At 41.3% G+C, this 7880-nt stretch overlaps 1 non-coding gene across 1 annotated transcript; it reads left to right on the top strand.

Moving 5' to 3' along the window:
• The first annotated feature begins 7177 nt into the window (after window positions 1–7177).
• On the top strand, window positions 7178–7252 carry Trnat-ugu (transfer RNA threonine (anticodon UGU)). Its single transcript has one exon. It is a non-coding gene; the product is annotated as a tRNA-Thr (tRNA).
• The last annotated feature ends 628 nt before the right edge of the window (window positions 7253–7880 follow it).

Raw genomic sequence — 7880 nt, 5'->3', positions numbered from 1 at the left:
CTGTAAGCATTAGGTAAGTCGTAGCAAACGCTGGTACTTTAATAATCAATGTAACTGCCAAATTGTTGAATACAACCATGTAATTGTGAGTTCATGGTGTCGTACAGGTGTCGGATGTAAGACTAATCACAAAGTAAGACGCTTGTAGCACTTACGAAGTGGCACAACGTTACAGCACGACGCGCACGTTCCGCATGTGTCGCGAGGATCCTGCGCGCATACTGTCATGTTTCTCAAACTATTTTACAGCAATTAACTAGCAAAAAAGTTAGATTTTTACGTTAATTGTAGCTTTATAAGTCAGCTTTATGGTGATGGCTTACCAATTGAAATTGGGACATATCTGACCAGGCCATGGTTTTCCAGTCGTCTTAGGTCCAACAAAAATGGTAACAAGCCTAGGAGAGGCGCTGAAAGCGATGTCGTGGTGTTAGCAAAGGCGCTCGCGTCGGTTGTCTGCCGTCATAGCCCATTAACGCCAAATTTCGCCGCACTGTCCTAGCGGATACGTTCGTCATACACTCCACATTCGTTTCTGTAGCTATTTCACGCACCGTTGCTTGTATAATACCACTGACAGCTATACGCAAAAGGCGCTGTCGCCGGTCGTAAAGTGATGGCCGTCCGTCACTACGGTTCCCATGGTGACAGTTAATGCCCGAAATCTGCTATTGTCGGCACTGCCTTGGCACTGTGGATCTCGGAATATTGAATTCCCTAATGATTTCCGAAATGGAAGTCACAATCGTCTAGCACCAATTATCATTCCGCGTTCAACGTCTGGTAATGCCCATCGCGTGGCCATAAGTACGTTGGACACCTTTTCACATGAATTACCTGAGAACAAATGACATCTCCGACAATGCACTGCCCTTTTATACCTTGTGTTCGCGATATGCAAATCTACAGTTGGTGATAATTCCGCGAAAACTCAAAACCCAAGTGAAAGTTTGAATTCCGTCATTTGGACAAGGCTACCAAAAACTGTTTTCGCGAGTTTGTCCATGGAGACACTTTTTCAAGAGCTCTTGTTGGCTAAGGTCTCTGAAAATGGGTTTCACAGCTAGCAGGATTTTTTCTGGAATTGAATGTTTCTGCTTATAGCTGGAAGATGTAGCTGGGTTGTTGAATTTGCACCAGCTGTCAGGTCCCCGTGGGCAAAGGTTATGTTGTGGTTCCTCATCTGTTGAAATTATATGAAAGAATATAGCCCAGATGGCTCTCCTCATTGATTCTACATTGTTGAAGTTATTTCTAATGGCCATACCATAATAAGTCTGGATTCTGTCTATTTCAGCCTTTGTCAGGCCCCCTTTACCACCTAACTTTTTTCCTTATATATCTCTAGAAGTCGTGATCCCATTCTTTTCTGTACATGTCCTATACATTCCACTTCATTAATATTGACTCTAGGCCCATAAGGTTTATCTTCTACCACTTTCTGATAAGCCTTACTGTCCCCGTCCCCAAGATAGTCTGTATAGAGGATACCTCTTGACTGCACAGACCTTTTGAAAATGTTAGCAACACCAGCCACTTCCATGCCTCCACTAGAACCATCATAGTCCTTTTTGCGCACATGTTGTATAGTGGGATTTTTGCTACAGGTGTCACAGAACTTAGTAATAATTTCAATATCCAGAACCTTACCAGTATCAAAAGAATTTGCTGACAGAATACCAATTAGGGTTGTATGCCCACGTTTCTGCCAACAGCCATCAAAACCAGCAGAAATTCGCCTTGGGTCAGATTTCGTATCATTCAACTGAACAGCTTCTTTGGCTGCTTTCAACATTGTACATTCACTTACCTCAGCTACAACTGCACCAATAGTCTTGTTGTAAACATCGAACTTTTCTTGGAGGTGGAGGAATGTTCATCACTGCACAAAGAACAGCACCTGCTCTTCGCCCTTTACCAATAGATCTAAGTGCATACACTAATCTAATATTGTTTTCATACAGTGAGATGACATTGTATTGGCAGTACAGCTACATTCCAAACATGTCAAAACTAAATTACCAACAATTCCCTTGGTTTTCACCACACCTTCGTGCAAAGTAACGTTTCCACCACAGTTCTTACAATTTGTGTGTTTTTCGATAAGTTCACGTAATAACCTCATGGAGATCAGGAGGTTTGTGTCAGTAACACCAGAAACACTGTTCACACCACATATTGCGTTGTCACGCATTTGAGAGGCACTTGGAAAACCGGCAGCATCTAGAAGCTTCTTAGTTGAAGCACTAACACTCACACTTTCAATATTATTTTCTGCCCTCTGTTCAAAACTAGCAGTTTCGCGGATTACTTTTACATATTTATTTCCACGAAACTTAGGCTTATATCCAAACGTCCTTATTCTACCCATTGTGTTATAACGTTTCAGAAAATCATTACATTTGTATCACCAAAACGTAAACAACTAGGATGAGGAAACTGACAAACGATAGTCGACAATGCAGACAGGCTGGCAAACATCAGAATAACAATTCTCTCTTGCAACCCAAATAAAGAGTACTTATATCTGTGGAACATAAATGATTGTTGTACTATAGTCAACGCTGACTACTGCGCAAGACACAGGAAAAATGGACGTGGCGCTAGTTACCATGCTTCACGAACAAATTAATAACTCCGGATCTAATAATCAGATTTGTATGAAAAAAACGGTATTTTGTAGCCAAATAATTGGGGCATAGATTAAGACTAAACAAAAAATTCGATTTTTTTGAGCCTGTTCGCGACTGTGTCCCCTTAACTGTGCGACACTTCCGGCCAATGCAAGATTTCCCATACCGGCACGGTATCTCATGTATTCCTAGTCTTTAACAGAACACATAATCATTTGCACTCGTGCCTGAGGGCGCAATACACACTATATTCGATGTTCTTTGAATAGCCAACCAATCTTAACGGACACGCCATCAATATAAGGAGGAAAATGCGTCCATCGTGTTCGGCGTTTGGCTCTAGCGCATCGTACTGAATCTGTATCAGCTATTTGAGCAGCTGTTGGCACCACATCCAAACAACGAACTGCTACAAATTTGTTACTTAACGGACAGCTCCGAGCCAGACGCCCTGCACATGAATTCCACTGACCCCAAACCACTGTCATTTGCAAATTCAGTAGTGTCATACGAGAAGTCATTGGAGCGGATGGTGTAGATCTACTGCATATTCGGATGTAAAATGGTTCTGCCTAGCTGCCGGTGATGGCTGTGCATTGGTTAGAAGGAGTCCAGTTGCGAGCTAACACGAAAAAGATGTTCGGGCTCACACGCGGTTCCTTTTCGTCGAAATATCTTGGCTCAAAACTCGTCTAGGGCTTGAACCGGACGTATTGCATTACACGCCCTCAATTAGACACTTGTCACTCTTTGGTTAAACTAACTGGCTGATGGAAAGTTTGCGAAATAGTATGAACAATTCAAAGTGAATATAACAGCAGTACTAATAATATCGGGAACTAAATTAACGACCCATAAATGATGAAGACCACACAGTTGCAATTTGGTTGAGTTCACACCAGGCGCGTGACTGACAACCACTCAGAGACTAAGTCTCGCGATATGACACAACGAAACATTTTCAGAGTCGTTTCACTTCCTAGGTGCTTAAAGCCCGACTGTCCGCTTTCGCGTCTCTGTCCAAACTGTACTTGTTGGTGTCTAGACCAGAACTGCCCCTGTGCCCGTCTCCGGCCGCGTCGCCCACGTGCCGAACATCGTCGCTCAACTGACTAGGGCAGTTCCCTTTCCTTAAGCCATCCATTTGATCGGCTACAGCTTATTCTATATTATTTTAAATTTTAGCATATTTAAATAATCAAAGCATGCCCACTTTCACGTTCTAAATAAAGTAACAATACGGCTGATGTTTGCGGAGATTCGAGTCCTCCCTCGGGCATGGGTGGTGTGTTTGTACTTAGGATAATTTAGGTTAAGCAGTGTGTAAGCTTAGGGACTAATGACCTTAACAGTTAAGTCCCATAAGATTTCACAAACATTTGTACATTTTTTAAAGTAACAATAATATCCATTACATAATAAACGTTAAAATCTTTTACATCAAACCAATACAAGTTCCTTCTTATCTTTGAATGCCACGGCCAGTAGCCTTGCACCAACGCGCTTTCTGATAAATAAATAAAGAACAAAAGTAAGCATTATACACTAAACTTTACAACAAATATTCTTTTACCTAATGATTCAATAAGGTGTCATGCTGTCGTCGTTCAATGTGTTTTGTGTGGAGGAAATGATGACCTTATGCTTAACTGAACAATACGTAATTTAAATTTATTTATCTTTTAAACAAATAAAGTTAAAGTGTTCATGCTTACAACATTTGCAATTTTAATGATGCGTTTGTATATGAAATGTCGACCGTTAAGATCGACCAAAGTGTTCAGATTTTAGCATTCAGATCTTTATTACAACACCTTTACAGTAAATCCTAAACTATTATAGCTATGACCAATATTCAAGTTTTATTGGGATCAGCATGAAAATTTATGAAGGATTGTAGATTGAAATTACTGTGGCATCATTCCCTGGATTACTACCCAGTTAAATAGTTTTGATAAATGTTTCCCTCTATGTCCGATCTTAGGTCAGCCATATTTAACACGGATACGTCCCCCTGGCCACAAATGGCTTCCATAGGATTTCCCTATGACGTATGTTATCAACTGTCTCGCACACTTCAGAGCCTAGGTCTAATTTAACACAATAACCTATGAATTTCCCCACCCGAATCTGCGCTCTATGTGGAAGACCGTCCTGGAAGACAGGGTTCGTTTCACAATTCCTAAAAGCTGGCTCTTCCGGCCATATGTTTAAATGAGAGGGAAATACGCTTTAACTCACACACCTCCACTTCATAACAAGCTGGCGTGCCGTATATGTTATGAGTATTACCCAAATTCACAAGACACAAATTCATAACACAACAACATAAATACCCTAAACACCAGATCAATAGTGTAATTATTTGTAGTGGTGTTGATGCAGCATACTTTAAATTCAAAGAAATTTATATCTTCCGTAAATTATGAATAGCGGTGTATTAATTAAGTGCCACTTAAAACTATACATTTATCAAACTCGACTGTCTATTGAAATACCGTAGATATATCAGCGCCACAGCGCTCACTTTTACAAAACTTTTACCGAGCGAGGTGGCGCAGTTGTTAGACACTGGACTCGTGTTCGGGAGGACGACGGTTCAATCCCGCGTCCGGCCATCCTGATTTAGGTTTTCCGTGATTTCCCTAAATCACTCCAGGCAAATGCCGGGATGGTTCCTCTGAAAGGGCACCTCCGACTTCCTTCCCCATCCTTCCCTAATCCGATGAGTCCGATGACCTCGCTGTCTGGTCTGCTTCCCCAAACAACCAACCAACCAACAGAACCTTTTTGACACAACGAAGTCTCCACAGATTCAGAACCGAGTACCCTGCCGAAATTCTGTATGGCTCTGCACTTCATCACCAAAGTTTTTGGGGAACAAATTTCTTGAAATTCGAATTTGGTGCAGATACCAGAAAAGAAACACTTTGTGAAAGCACCCAGGATCTGCACTGAACGCTTCCCCCAGCGGAACCGATACAAACAGATCCAAACTACACACTAAACAATTGATTGACAGCGTTTGCAAGATGCTCGTAAATTCTTCAGTGATTGTGACACGTTGTTCAAGTTCCACTAGAGACATGCATCTGGTGACAGATTTCACGAGACTTCATCAACAAATTAATATTTTCTTTTAATTTAAATAACTCCCTTGGACTCAAAATTGACAAAAAATATGAACACGTCTTAACCCTCGTTGAATTCCGTGCAGTAAAGCTGCGTACATAAATCGACACTCAGTACAACAATAAATTAATCCCCCAGAATACTCTCAGATAAGTAGTTAAACATACGTCTGTCTTCCTTTTCTTCCTAGGTAAGCATTATCAATTTTCATTTTCTAAATTTCTACGATCTCCAAGCACCCAAATTGAGGTGCCCAGAAATTATAAGTTGGAAATTACAACAAACATAAAATCATCCAAAAACATAGCCTAACACATACAAACACATAAATAAATCCTTTATATACTCCAAAAACCTAATTTATATGTATGCTGTGCACTGATTTTTGACCTGATGTCATTCACCAGATAATTGAGTTTTCCGACCTCCTCGCCCACAAATGTGTATCTAAACTATTTCATAATAGCACAGACCTTGTGCCACAAAAATCCTTATGCGACGAAACAACAAACAAGCAAAAATATATCCTGAAATAAGATATTGCAAATTACCCCTCCATAATAATATTATAATCTGAACACAGATACGCTTATTTCTTAATCTACTTTCCTCTTCTCTTCCGAGTGGCCAAGCGGTTCTAGGCGCTACAGTCTGGAACCGCACGACCACTACGGTCGCAGGTTCGAATCCTGCCTCGGGCATGGATGTGCGTGATGTCCTTAGGTTGGTTAGGTTTAAGTAGTTCTGAGTTTTAGGGGACTGATGACCACAGAAGTTAAGTCCCATAGTGCTCAGAGCTAGCCCTTCTCTTCCATCTCTAGAGTACACATATCCTGTCTGATCCACCCCTCAGTTTTGTACTCAGCCGAAAATAATCCATTAAATGCTTCTTTCGCTCCAATTTCATTTTTCACCCCTTCTAGTCCTCTAGTTATCTTAAACTTCTCTCGGGTCTACAAACGAGGCAATGTTCTTCGGTACCATCGCCAATCAGTTACAGTAAAATAACATTCCTCCTTATGATACCATTCAGTCCAAATATCACTTTCCATATTAGAATCAAACTTATTGTATTTTCCCTTAAAATTATCGACATCAGTAGCTGTATCATTATCATGAAATAAAACATTATATTTTTACTTCCACATCATTACAAACACCTCCACAAACAGCACTTTAAACAGTTTAACTAGTTAAAATATGGCTTCCCGGCCATTGACCTTCTTGTACGAACGCACACGCTATGCCCCAACTCGTACGGGACTTGGTAGATTAATCTGCCACGAGTAATGAGTATGATGGGCAAACATCTATTAGGCGCACTACGAATGTAGTGGTGTGGACATGTTGGGAATGTGAATCTCACGGGGAGCGTGCACGGGATAAGTCCCTGCCGACGCACTACCTTCTGTGCCCGCGGTGGCTCAGATGGATAGAGCGTCTGCCATGTAAGCAGGAGACCCCGGGTTCGAGTCCCGGGCGGGGCACACATTTTCAACGTGTCCCCAATGAAGTACATCAGCGCCTGTTTGCAACTAGGGTGTCCATTTAATTATCATTTCACTTATCACATTTCCGTTTACTCGCGTCCTATTCATCGCCGGTTTATTTTGCGATCTCCGGACCTGAGATGCGGCGAAACTTAGTTTCCTGATCTTCCATTACGCTGGTACATTTCGCCAGGTGCCGGTCCCTCAAATCCACGTTCTTGGTGTCAGTCCCTGTCACGAAAGTATCCCTGGCCATTACTCCTTTGAAATTTATCATTGGATGTTTTCCTATTACCGTCTCCCATATCATATCTGCTGTTTGCGCTCCGTTGATAACTTCCCGAATGTCTTTCATAGTAATTACTCGGAATGAAATTATGATCTCCACTCTGAAAACTATTTGTCTGTTTACTTTGCGGTTTAAATTACAACGCCCGTTTTAATTTTTCTACAAAGTCCAAAAATTCGTCTACTGAATTGCTAAGACCTTGCACTAGATCCGACTGTAAATTTTCAAGTAACCGCCTTTTCAGCGTCGTAATTTCAGTAAACACTCCCAGTGGACGTTTCACATACATTATGGCTTTTACGGCAGTTCCCTATGACGGAGGTTCTCATTTGTCTA

This window comes from Schistocerca cancellata, chromosome 5 (assembly GCF_023864275.1).
Source record: "Schistocerca cancellata isolate TAMUIC-IGC-003103 chromosome 5, iqSchCanc2.1, whole genome shotgun sequence".
Classification (NCBI taxonomy): domain Eukaryota; kingdom Metazoa; phylum Arthropoda; class Insecta; order Orthoptera; family Acrididae; genus Schistocerca; species Schistocerca cancellata.
Note: the sequence above shows the minus strand (reverse complement) of the source record. Positions and strands in the feature narration are given on the sequence as shown.